The sequence below is a fragment of the Carlito syrichta genome, unplaced genomic scaffold, assembly GCF_000164805.1.
Source record: "Carlito syrichta isolate Samal-C Ts95f unplaced genomic scaffold, Tarsius_syrichta-2.0.1 Scaffold287692, whole genome shotgun sequence".
Taxonomy (NCBI): domain Eukaryota; kingdom Metazoa; phylum Chordata; class Mammalia; order Primates; family Tarsiidae; genus Carlito; species Carlito syrichta.
Window position 1 is genome coordinate 47,164 of NW_007231788.1, and position 12,324 is coordinate 59,487.

The 12,324-nt window shown below is 45.7% G+C and overlaps 1 pseudogene; it reads left to right on the forward strand.

Annotated features, from left to right (window-relative positions):
- LOC103254959 overlaps nucleotides 1-12,324 on the forward strand; it is a 56,856-nt pseudogene that overhangs the window by 22,132 nt on the left and 22,400 nt on the right.

Below are 12,324 nucleotides of genomic sequence, written 5' to 3' on the forward strand. Positions count from 1 at the left end.
CCGGCCACTGTCAATCCTTTTCTTATAGTATTATGATAGTTGTTCAAGGTCCACTTATGAATGAAAACATATGATACTCAGATCTTTGTTTCTGTGAGAGATCACTCAGTATTATAAACTCTAATTCCATCCAGGTTGCTGCAAAATTCATGATTCTGTTCTTTTTTATGGCTGCATAATATTCCATTGTGTACATGTACCACATTTTTTTAATCCAGTTCTCTTTTGATGGACAGCATGGTTGGTTCCACGGTCTTGCTATTGTGAACAATGCTGCAATAAACATATGTATGCAGGTATCTTTTTTATAGAGTGATTTGAGTTCTTCAGGGTATATTCCTAGTAGGGGGATTGCGGGGTCATATGGAAGGTCGCTTTTTAGAGCTTTTAGGAATCACCACACTGATTTCCACAGAGGCTGCACTAGTTTACACTCCCACCAACAGTGTAGAAGTGTTCCCTTTTCACCACATCCTCTCCAGCATCTGTTATTTTTCGAGTTATTGATAATGACCATTCTGACTGGAGTTAGGTGATATCTCAGTGTAGTTTTAATTTACATCTCTTTGATGACTAGTGAGGTTGAACATTTCTTCATGTATCTGTTGGTCACTCATATGTCTTCTTTTGAGAAGTGTCTGTTCATATCTTTTGCCTACTTTGTAATGGGGGGTCGTTTGTTTCTTTTCAGCACGTTTGAGTTCCTTGTAGATCCTAGATGTTAGGCCTTTTTCCGACATGGAGTTGGCAAATGCTTTTTCCCAGTCTGTGGGCTGTCTCCCTGCTCTCTTGATGGTTTCTTTGGCTTTGCAGAAGCTTGTCAGTTTAATGCGGTCCCACTTGTCTATCTTATCTCTTATGGCCTGCGCGTTTTGGGGTTTGCTCAGGACTTAGATACCAATTCCAACTTCCATAAGGGTGTGTCCTGCATTTTCTAAAGTTCTTATGGTTTGAGGTTTTACATTTAGGTCTCTGATCCATTTAGAGTTAATTTTTGTGTATGGGGATAGATAGGGGTCTTGTTTGAATCTTCTGCATGTGGTCAGCCAGTTTTCCCAGCACCATTTACTGAATAGGTTCTCCTCTCCCTATCTAAACCTTCATTATGTCCCTCATAGGAATGGTTAAGTATGTCTAACACCCTTGTGCTGCTATCCCCAGTATCCGTCCCAGCAGTAATTGACTTCTGATCTTTTACATATGTGTATATCACCCACAGAAAATAATCATTTTAATAAAAGTAACCTGTATTTGTTATGTTAGCTGTTTTGCAAGGTTTTCTTACACAGCACTTTGCCTTGCCTTGCACCCAGGTTTCTGCAGATTTGCTTCTTGCTTTTATCTGTTGTGTCATGCTCCACAGCTTGTTAATTCCACAGTTTAGCCACCTCCTGTTGATGAGCAAGAAAGGTGTTGGCAGGGGTTTAGTCCTACCAACAACACTGCAGTTCACACCTTGTGCCTGCTCCATTGATATGGGTGCTTGTGGTTCTCAAGGGGAAGGAGATGTATTCTGGCTAGGCACATGACTTCAGAGGAGTGTTGCCATCTCACATGTCCACCTCCAACATAGAGAAGCCCCCAGTTTCCCCAAAGCTTCTGAATACTTGCTGTAGCAGATTAAAGTTATTTTTAGTATGATGGGTAAGAAATGACAACTGTGAGTATGTTTGAGTGCTTTTTGCATCTTTTGATATGTTTATGAGCCATTTGACTTCTGTTCATATATTTGGTGGGGATTTCTTTGGGGCTTATTTAGATTTTTCTTCTGAGTGATAGAATTCCTTATTTGTGTGTGTTCTTGATTCCAGTCTCTTCTGTTGTGTGTTGTAAGTCTTTTTATTTTGGCTCTTTCTGATCCTGGCTTTGCCATTGGTGGACTCTGTGATTTGAGGGACATTGTTGACTCCACGGTGTCATGCTCCTCAGCTGTGAAGTGAGAGTATATGGCCTGTTGGTTGCTAGATGGTAGGATGCCATGAGTGTGTGAGCTCTGGGCTGTGGGTTCCTTATTGGTCTTCATCAGGCTGTTTGCTCAGCTGTAAAGTGAGAATGTACAGTTTCTTCAGGCTGTTGCAAAGTGCCAGTGGGAGAGCATGTGAAAGCGCTGTGGAGAGTAGAGAATGCCTTCAAGCAGAAAGCGTTTTGTCCCTTTTTGGTTGTATCATGGCTCGGCTCTAGGTGCTGGCGTTTGTGCAACATCCACTCATCTATAGGTTAATCGGATTCTGAGTGATGTGTGTCCCAGCATGGTACTTATCTCTTGGGGGGAGGAGGTACACAAACAAGCTGTGCTCACAGTAAACTCTTTTTTGAGTTCTTGGCGTACCTGGGGTCAGGTGAAGGCAGGAAGTACAAGTGTCAGGAAAATCCTGCTTTGTGGTCCCGGGACTTTCCAAGGATTGGCACGATAGAATCTAGTCACTTATGGAACCAGATGTCAGCAGCTTAGACTTAGCCTTCCTTTGGTACTCTCCTGGGCTGTTTCTTTTTAGAACGCAGACTTCAGAGGCAGCTCTTCTGTCCCTCCAGTTAGGAACATGTGAAGGTACAGCCTCCTGTCATGGTGATCTTTTGACCATGCCTGTCTTCAGCTGAGAGATGATTACCTGAAATGTGGTAGCGCCCTATGGTTTGCAGCTTCTCATACTCAGATACCACCCTGAGACCCAGATAGCCCCATGCCCCTGACCTGTGCCCCTTGCTTTCAAAGGCCTCCCTGTGACCATGCCTGACCCGTTCTAGACCACTCTCCAAGGACCTAGCTGCCCAAGAGTGACCTGATGGTGTCCACTAGGTCTTCTTCCCTGACCGAAGCAGGGTCAAGCCACTGGCCCTCACCCCCAATACATGGATCCCTGGGTCTCAAGTATGGCTAAGGAATGACTGAGGTGGTCTCCAAGCTTGGACATACTGACTTGAGCCAACCCTATGCACTGGCCCTTGGGACAGGCGGGAGCTGAAGTGTGGGCAAAGTCAGTGCTGGGTTGGGCTGGGCCCTGTTTGGTCTTTTGCCCCAGCCCTGAAGCTGTTGGATCAGGTGTGCTGGGAGGAATCTCCCCTTCTGACCACCTGCTGCTTCTGTGGTTTGTAAGGAGCCTAGGGAAGGTTTTCTTCCCTCATCTGGACCATGGCCCGAGATTCTTGGTGAGGAGTTCCTGGAGGGGGGAAGCGGGCTTCCCAGGGAGAATGTTGTGAAGGGAAGAGTGGGCTTCCCAGGGAGGCCATCCTCAGAGCTCCCTGCCTCCCTGGCCGGCTGCTGCAGGTCATGTGTTTCTGCTTCAAGAGGCGCAGGGAGGAGCACTAGGAAAGCTGGCCCACTTCCCATTGTATTCACCATGTCTCTGGGTACCTTGACTTACACAAGCTCAATTAACCTTACCATGATCCCATGAGATAGGTGTTGTTATTAGTTCCATTTTGCAGGCGCAGGGAGGAGCACTAGGAAAGCTGGCCCACTTCCCATTGTGTTCACCATGTCTCTGGGTACCTTGACTTACACAAGCTCAATTAACCTTACCATGATCCCATGAGATAGGTGTTGTTATTAGTTCCATTTTGCACATAAAGACTGGGATGAAGACAGGCTAAGTAACCTGCTCGTGGCAGGTTTGAGATTTTAATCCCAGCACAGGGGCTCTAGTGTTGTGCTCTGCAGCCATGCAGACCCATATTGTAGTCACTTGCCACCTGTGGCTTTTGGGCACTTGTAATGTGGCTAAATTGAATTGGGCTATCGTTGTGAAATGCACACTGAATGTCAGTGACATAGCATGAAGAAAATGTGTGCAGTGTCTCATGATGAGATTGCATGTTGTAATGATAATATTTTGGTTATACTGAGTTGAGGAAAATCTGTCAAAATTAATTTAACTTTATATTGTGGCTACTAGAAAACATAAAACGGTGTACATGCTTGCACTGGAGGCTCATGTTACACTTTTATTGGACTTTGCTGCTCTGCATCATCACACCACAGTAATAATCATAGCATGTGGCTGGGTGCAGTGGCTCAAGCCTATCATCCCAGCACTTTGGAGGGTGGTGACGAGAGGATTGCCTGAGCCCAGGGGTTCGCTACCAGCCTGGGCAACTTGGCAAAACCTCATCTCTACAATCAAAATTTTAAAAAATTAGCCAGGCATGGTAGTGCGTGCCTGTAGTTCCAGCTACTTGTAAGGCTGAGGCAGAAGGATCACCTGAGCCCAGCATGTCAAGGCTGTGGTGCCATGAGCATGCCCCTGCACTCTAGCCTGGATAACACAGTGAGTTTCCAATTACAAAAAAAAAATAGCATGTGGCATTTTTTAGCACCTTAGTGTGTGCCACATATTACTTTACAAACACTTTCAACTAAACCTCAGAATAGCCCTGTTTATTTTACCTGTGTTATACAAGAGGGAGATGGTCTGAGAGATTTAGTAATTTGCCTGAGGTTAATCAACTAGGTAATGACAGATCCAAAATGTGAAACCGTATATTTCTGACTCCAAAACTTGTGGGATTTTCCCTTTCCTTTGGGGACAGCGTCTCATTATGTTGCCTAGGCTGGTCTTGAACTCCTGGGCTCAAGTGGTCCTCCTGAGGACCTGGGACTACAGATGCCAATTTACCTGGCAAAAAAAACTTGTTCTTGGTGGTGGCTCAAACCTGTAATCCCAGCACTTTGGGAAGCTGAGGCGAGAGGACTGCCTGGACCCACAGGTTCAAGACCAGTCTGGGCAACTTGATGAGACCTCATGTCTACAATAAAATCAAAAAATTAGCCAGGTGTGGTAGCACATGCCTGTAGTTCCAGCTACTTGGAGGGTGGTGGTGGAAGAATCACCTGAACCCAGCAGGTTGAGGCTATGGTGGCCAGGAGCATATCACTGTACTCCAGCCTGGAGGACAGTGAGACTCCATCTCAAAAAACAAACACAAAAACTTGTTATTAATCAGCACACTGTAATGTTATTTCCAGTAAAATCTCAGGCTTTTTAAAAAACATTTTATAAGACTGATACTGCATACTTCAATATCTGACACAGGTTCAAAATAAGCATCTCTAGGCTATAAAATAGACATCCTGGCTGGAAATCTCAGAGGGCTTCGGCCCTTAGGGACCCCACATAGCCGACCTGGAGCCAAAGTGGAATTAACCTGCGTACATGGCAATTAATTCCCATTCCAGACGGTTCTTGTAGGCCACTGGACAGTTTATGGCCCGACCTTCTTCATCCACAGTGAAGGGGAAGGGGCAGAGCAGCTCTCCTTGGTCGTAGTCCTCTGGGCTGATATGAAGAAAGAACTACTTCCATTTCCCCGTGCTCTGAGATGTTGCTTGTGTTTGAGAAAGCAACAGAATGCTGTCTAGTGACTCTTCTTTCTTCCAGAGCAAAGGCTCAGGCAGACTGAAGTCAGCTATGATCAAGTTGGTGGAAAGGTTGAAGCTTAAGAGCTCAGGCCCTAAAATAAGTATGGTTTTGGAATCGACCAGGTGTTGGTACCCCAAGTATGTTTCTTTCTTGAGCTCAATTCAAGGGATGCTAATGATTACTCTCTGAACATTGCATTATGATCTGTTCAAGCCTGCCCATCAAAAGCAGTGTTCTCATATGCCTGGAGATAAGTCATCTGACCTCCCCTGCTCTATTTTATGACTTATAACACATAATCATTGGGTTTTTTCCCCTGAACTGCAGATAAATGCATTTTTAATCTTTCTTTACTGGTCCACTGAGACTTTGGTCATCTGTGGTCATTAAATCCAGCTAAAGGTATCTGAGGTACTGATCAGCTTAATGCCAGGGCCTGAATAGGGTCCAGACCAACCCAGCACCAGTGTCTCAATACTCCTGCAAAAGCCAGCTGCTCAGAGCCTGGAGTCTGGTTTGGGAAATGGTTAAGCATCCCAGCTTTCTCCCCAAGGTGTTAGGGGCTGCAGTGTTGATATTCTGGGAGACACATACCAGGGTAGGTATGGACTGGGACCGGAACATGCTGGAGGGATAATGACTAACACAGTCTCCTTCCTCCTTCCTACCCACTTAGGTGGCACTCCCTGGTATTGGAGCCAGCTGGCTCTGCCTGAGACTTGAAGCCTCTCACTATTAAATAGGGAAAGGATTAAGTTGTTTTTATGGTACCTTGTATGTCTTTTTTTCTTTTTAAGTTTTCATAAGAAGAATGGGATTAGGATTTCTTGGGTACCTACTGAGAGCCAGGTACTGTACTAAGAGCCTTACATAATGGTGCTAAAACATACATAATAGAACTTTAACCATTTTTAAGTGTGCAGTTCAATGGCATTAAGTACATTCACATTGTTGCGCAACTATCCACTCCATCATCTCCAGAACTTTTTCATTATCCCAGACTGAAACTCTGTACCCATAAACACTAACCCAACCATATCTTCCTGATCACTGTAGCCATGCTGTTGAGGAGTCTCAACACTGCAGCATCCAGAGGTGAAGTAGTCGTTTGTCCCGAATCTAGTACGAGGCAGAGGTGGGACCCACTGTCTCTGGGGCACTCCTCCTCTCATGCCATGCTGCGAGCTGAGTCTTGGGTCTGAGTTCCTTCCTGCCACAGGGGCCTGTTGTGCCTCCATTTTCTAAGTTGAAGCACAGGAAGAGGCAGAGCCATGGGCAGTGTAGGCCCCTCAGACAGCAGGGAGAGCACTGGGGACTTCGGTAACATCGCTTGTCTTCTGGTGTAGTTAGGGTTCCAGAAGCAGAGAATATCATGGCAGAGAAAAATTGGGGTAACCTTTATCACCTTTCCTAGCTCAGGGTAGGAGGCCCCTGACAGAGGTGCTTTTCTTTTAGTTAGGATGAATTGGTTAGTCATGAAAAGATACTGAAAACTTTTCTTACCAAGTTTCTCTGGTCTGGGGCAACAGCTGTTCTGTTTCTACCACACTCCTGTGCTTGTGACCAGCAGGGTGGTGGTAGGGACAGGATGGCCCAGATCACCCTAGAAGGCCTGTGCATGATGCTCTTAGGGGCGCAGAGCTGTGAGGTCCTCCAGGAGTGCATGCTGCACTTCCAATGGGGGACTGGTGGGGGTGAGAGTGGATGGACCTCCGGGAGGAGCCCACGCAGCCTCAGGGTTGCACCACGGCATCAGAAGCTGGAGGACTTATAAGGACCTGTTGTGGTCCTGGCTGTGCACACACCCCTCTTTCCCTCCTCTCTAACTGACCTGGGATCATTTCCCACCAGCCTGTGTTGCTTTCAAGCCCCCTAGTCTCCTACATGCATGTGCTATGCATGCTTGGAGCTGCTTGAAAAAAGGCGAATGTGATTGACTGCCAGGTCAGGAAGCAGGGTGGAAATGAACTACTTAAGTAGATATAATTTCTGCAACAAAGAACGGTTTCCTGGAAATAAACCGGCATCTTCTAAGAGAACCCTGAAGTTTTCAGCCTGTTCTCTCTCCTGCAGAGCCTATACCTCTTTTAAGTGGCCCATTTAAGAAGGTGGGATTGCTCTGCTTTTTGTCCTATCACTTCCCCGTGCAGAGGCTTTCTGTCAAAGCACTGACTGAGTCATGGAGGAGCATCGACTCTGCCTCACCTCCCCAGAATTCCCTAAAGCATCACAAAGCTTGATGAGTCCAGACACTGAAGCCTACTGGGGACAGAATTAATTTTTACCTCTGAGTTTTGCCAGAGAACAGCTGCAGATACCTAGACTAGCCACTTTTTAAATTATATGATAATACATGCTTGTAGATTAACAAGTACAGATATTCATAAAGGAATAGTAAAATGAATTTCTCCAAGTTAAACACTATTAGTAGTTTGGTGTGTAACCTTCTAGACATTTTTCCATGTGTTAATACATTTTTAAATGTTTTGCATTACTGTACTATACTTGTGGTTTTACAATGGCTTTTTCATTGGGTTGGATATCCCAGATATTCTTCTGTGTCAATAATAGAGACTTAATACTTCCTACTGAGATGCCTCATTTTATCCAAAACATTTCTCAGACACCTTTTCTTCCAGATCCAGTGGTTCTTAAACTTCAGTGTTTGTAAAGGTCATCCAGAAGACTTACTGAAATGCAGAGTGCTGGGCCCACCCCCAGGGTTTCTGCATCAGTCGACCTGGGGTGACTGGAGGGTTCCATTTCTGTTGGGCTCTCAGGACATACTGTTGTTGGTTCATCTTGGCTAATTTTCTTTGTGCTTGTTGAGGTTTTTTCACTCCTTTTAGCAAAGAGTCAGAGGTGCCTCTGGAAATAAGTCCAAGTGGTTTCAGCTTTGGAAAAAAAGAGGTAAGAATTCAGGCCTGTGGAGGAAATGCACTGAGCAGAGGTGGTACAGGAGCAAGGGAGGGTGAAGGGAGAAGGTCAGCGCAGGCCAGAGTATGGGTGTGCTTTACACCATCGTTTCCAACAGAGAAATAGCAAAATCAGCAAAGAGGGCATGGGCACAGGGTCCTGGTCAGGACTGAGGAGGATGATCCAGGGCCCTGTGTGTTCTGGAGGCAACTGAGTCCTACAGCTGAGGAGCAGCAGAATGATGGGCCTGAGGGCCAAGCCGAGGATCAAGGCAGAGCCAGGACTGAGCTGAAGGCCTGAGTCAGAGCCAGGGCTGAGCCAAGGGCTGAGTCAGAGCCAGGGTGCTAGAGGATTCAGCCTGAAGTGGGACTGTACAGTGCCTGCTGCTCTGGGGCTCATCTTCAAGGGTGCATACCTCTAGGCATCTAGAACTCTTTGCACATGGATGACTACCTTAAAGAACAAGAAATTTATTATAGTTTTCAAAAGGATTCCTAGGTGGTGGTCTTTTAAATAATAAGCTGCCCTCACATGTTTGCCACAATTCCATTTGCAAGCATTTTTCTCCCTAGCCAGACTTTTCAGAAGCACTTGTTGCTTGAACAGGGTTTTTATCTGTCAGTCTCTTACATTTATGCTAGACTTTAGGAAAATTAAAAGATATAGTCAGTCAGAGATGTGTGTGTGCATGTATCCAAGTTTTCGTACCTGGATTTTTAAGAAATTTAGTTCCTCATCGTCATGGCTTTCCTGTGACGTGCCTAGGCACTTACCTCTTGTGGCTTCCCCAGAGAAAGTCCAGGCTTGGAAACCACATTGATTTCCCCCCTCCCTCCCCTTGCCAACTCCTCGGAAAGCATTAGACCCAGGTGCAACATGCTAAGTGCAATCCAGTTAGCCTCCTATTGTGCAGTTGACAACAGCACTTTCTTTTACGTACTGATGACTTTTCTTTCCCTCTCAGATGCACTGGTCCCTGTTTCTATAACTGGTATATTGAAGCAAAGAGTTAAAAGCACAGTTGTGTGTCTCAAATACATCCTAATCTTATGTTCTCTAAGACAAGTGGCTCACCTTACTCTGTCTTGAGTGGGGACAAGGCTGGAATTTGGTCAGGCTGAGAATGCCTAAAACCTAGCAGGGATTTTGCTTTTCTTGTTTTCTCCAGTCTCTAGAGGTATTGTTACTGAAGTATGAAACCAAAGAATTGTCTAGCAACTTGAAATTAAATTGTTTCTTATTGTTTTTATTCAACATTTATATAGCATTTATGTGTATAATTGCAAAAGAACTTTATGGTCATTTTTTATAGCTGATATCATTGGCATGGGATACAGCCTAGTCCCTCACTCTTCTGTGATAATCAGACACTTGCCAAAAGTTAAACATTTTAAGTGTACAAATAGTAATGAATGTAAGCAAAACCTAATGTGAGTTCTTGTTGTTAGTGTCCTGTTGTTCACAAGATCAGACCAGGCCACATCCCATTTTTGCCCTGCGCCAAAAAGAAATGTTCACTGGGGCAGTGTTTGTTTAGCCAGTCCAAGCAGAGACCAGAGATGCTGAAGCATGTGAGAATGTCCTGTGGATGAGGGGCAGGCACTCAGAGCTGTTGCCCTGCCCCAGCGCTTCCCGTAAACAAGTTCTAAGGAGAGAGATTCTGGAGGGCTGAAAGATGTTTATCTAATCTGTGTCCTCAACTCTTCTTAGCCTGAGGCCTGGCATTAGTGTGGACATGCATCATCCATGATGACCCTGTGAAGATGAAGATTTGTCCTACTTGGTGGGACAAGCTGGTGACCTAGCGGGTAAAGTAGCTTGCTGGCAGTGTTGGGACCAGGACATGCCTTCAGGCCCTCTTGCTCCACATTGCTCACTCTCGCGCTCTCTCTCTCTCTCTCTCTCTCTCTCTGCCTTAGGTCTGTGACAGGCAGCCATGTGGACATGCGTAGCCTAGCATGCACTGTCCTCCTCCCCAGCATGGCCTTTGTGCTCATCATTCCCTCACACTCACCTTCTGCCTCCCTTCCTGGGATCCTGCAGCCATGGTGCCTCACAGTCCCAGAGACCCAGGACTGGAGCATGGCTTCTTCCAACAGGAACTGGGAGGGGATGGCAAAGGAGCCACAGCCCCAGAGCTTTCCACCCTGGCCAGGTGCTATGGCAGATTGACCCCATTGGTGGAGGACAACAATTGGTAAAAATACCTGTGCACTCTTGGGCCTGTGCTGTGCTCTGAGGCATGGACACCAGCACATGTGGCCCCCTTTTATCTTCTGCATGCACTTAGGCAGCACAGAAAGGAGAAACGAGCTCTTTCTTGTCTTCTCCATTCCCCTGCCTTTATGAAAACAACACAACTTACCTCTCTCACCCTCCTCCATCCAGTTACAGAAGTCATACAGATTTAAATCCACTGTAAATTTAAGATACCATAAGTTGAACATGCATTGGTGCACCTGATCTACCAAGTTCCCTCGCTTAGTCTGGCCCCCTCAGACATCCTCAGGATGCCCAGGAAGCCTAGTAGGCATGTCATCCAACACGAAGCTTCATTGGTAAAGTGTCAACTCTCCCATGCAGTCTCTTGAGTTCCATATGAATGAGAGGAACAGAGGCTTCTGGGCATGGAGGGATGGCAACTCCCACGTGTATTGTTTTTCCACTATTGTGGAGTCAAAAAATCAAGCTAGTGATGGCACATATTTTCCGTAGAGAAATGTGTAAAATACAGACAAGTGTAGAGGAGCAGGAAAAGCTACCTGTTCTGCTGCTACCTGCAGTGGTTTGTACACTTAGGGTTCTTTTTAAAAAATGTGCATTCCTGAGTCTATCTCAGTGTCTGATGTGGCAGTTCTGAGATCTGCACTTTAAATGTGCAGCCCAGGTGACCTGGACACACGTCGTCAGTGGTCACACTCTAAGAGGCACTCACAAACAGCTTTGCCTTTTGAATAGACAGTGGCACTACAGGTTGAGTATCCCTCACCCCAATGCTTGAAATTAGAAGTGTTTGCATTTTGGAATGTTTGCATTATACTGGTTGAACATCCCTAATCCGAGATCCAAAATGCTTCAGTGAGCATTTTTGGGACTCAGTGTTGGGACTCAGAAGGTTTTGGATTTTGGAGCATTTCAGATTTTTGGATTTGGGATGTTCAACCTGCATTGTGTGTGTGTGTGTGTGTGTGTGTGTGTGTGTGTGTGTGTATGCTTGTATTCTGCTTTTTTCACCTAACTTTATTCCTTATAAGTACATATACATATGACTGAAAGGCAGTGGTACACTCGTGGCCATTGCAGTCTCCACCTGCTGGGCTCAGGTGATCCTCCCGCCTCCACCCTCAAATAGCTAGAACTACAGGTGTGTGCTATCATGCCTGCCTAATTTTTTGATTTATTGTAGAAATGAGGTCTTGCCAAGTTGCCCACACTGGTCTTGAAGCCCTGGACTCAGGCAGTCCTCTCATCTCTGCCTCCCCAAGTGCTGAGATGACAGGTGTAAGCCCCTGCACCTGGCAATGCATATATGTTTATCATTTGAATCCACTTCTGTCTTTGAACTCCAATTTACAAAACTAGAATCCTAAAAAAAATAATGTTTCTCTCTACCCTTAAAGTTTCTATTTGGGGTGGACCCTTTTAACAAAGATTCACAAGAGAAAATCAAGCAGAAGTTTATCAACATCCGTATCTCCTGTGCACAGGGGAGATACCTCAGGGAGATTAGAGCACATCCCAAAGAGGTGGCTCTGTGTTCAGACTTGAGCACCATGGAAGGAGAAGGCTGGCTGTGGGGAGATACCCAGGAAATGCATGGGAAACAGAGCTAAGGGCTGCGGTACAGATTTCAGTTGGGCATCTCCATTTATAGTCTCTGGGAATTTAGTCTCCTCCTCCTCCTCCTCCTCCTTCTCCTCCTCCTCCTCCTCATCATGCTCCGCAACGAATATAACTGAATGACTGAGTGAATGAGTGATTGAATAGATGGCACTATCTAGCAATCTGTTACAAGTGCTGACCCTGATCTTTCAGAAAGTTAGCATCAGTA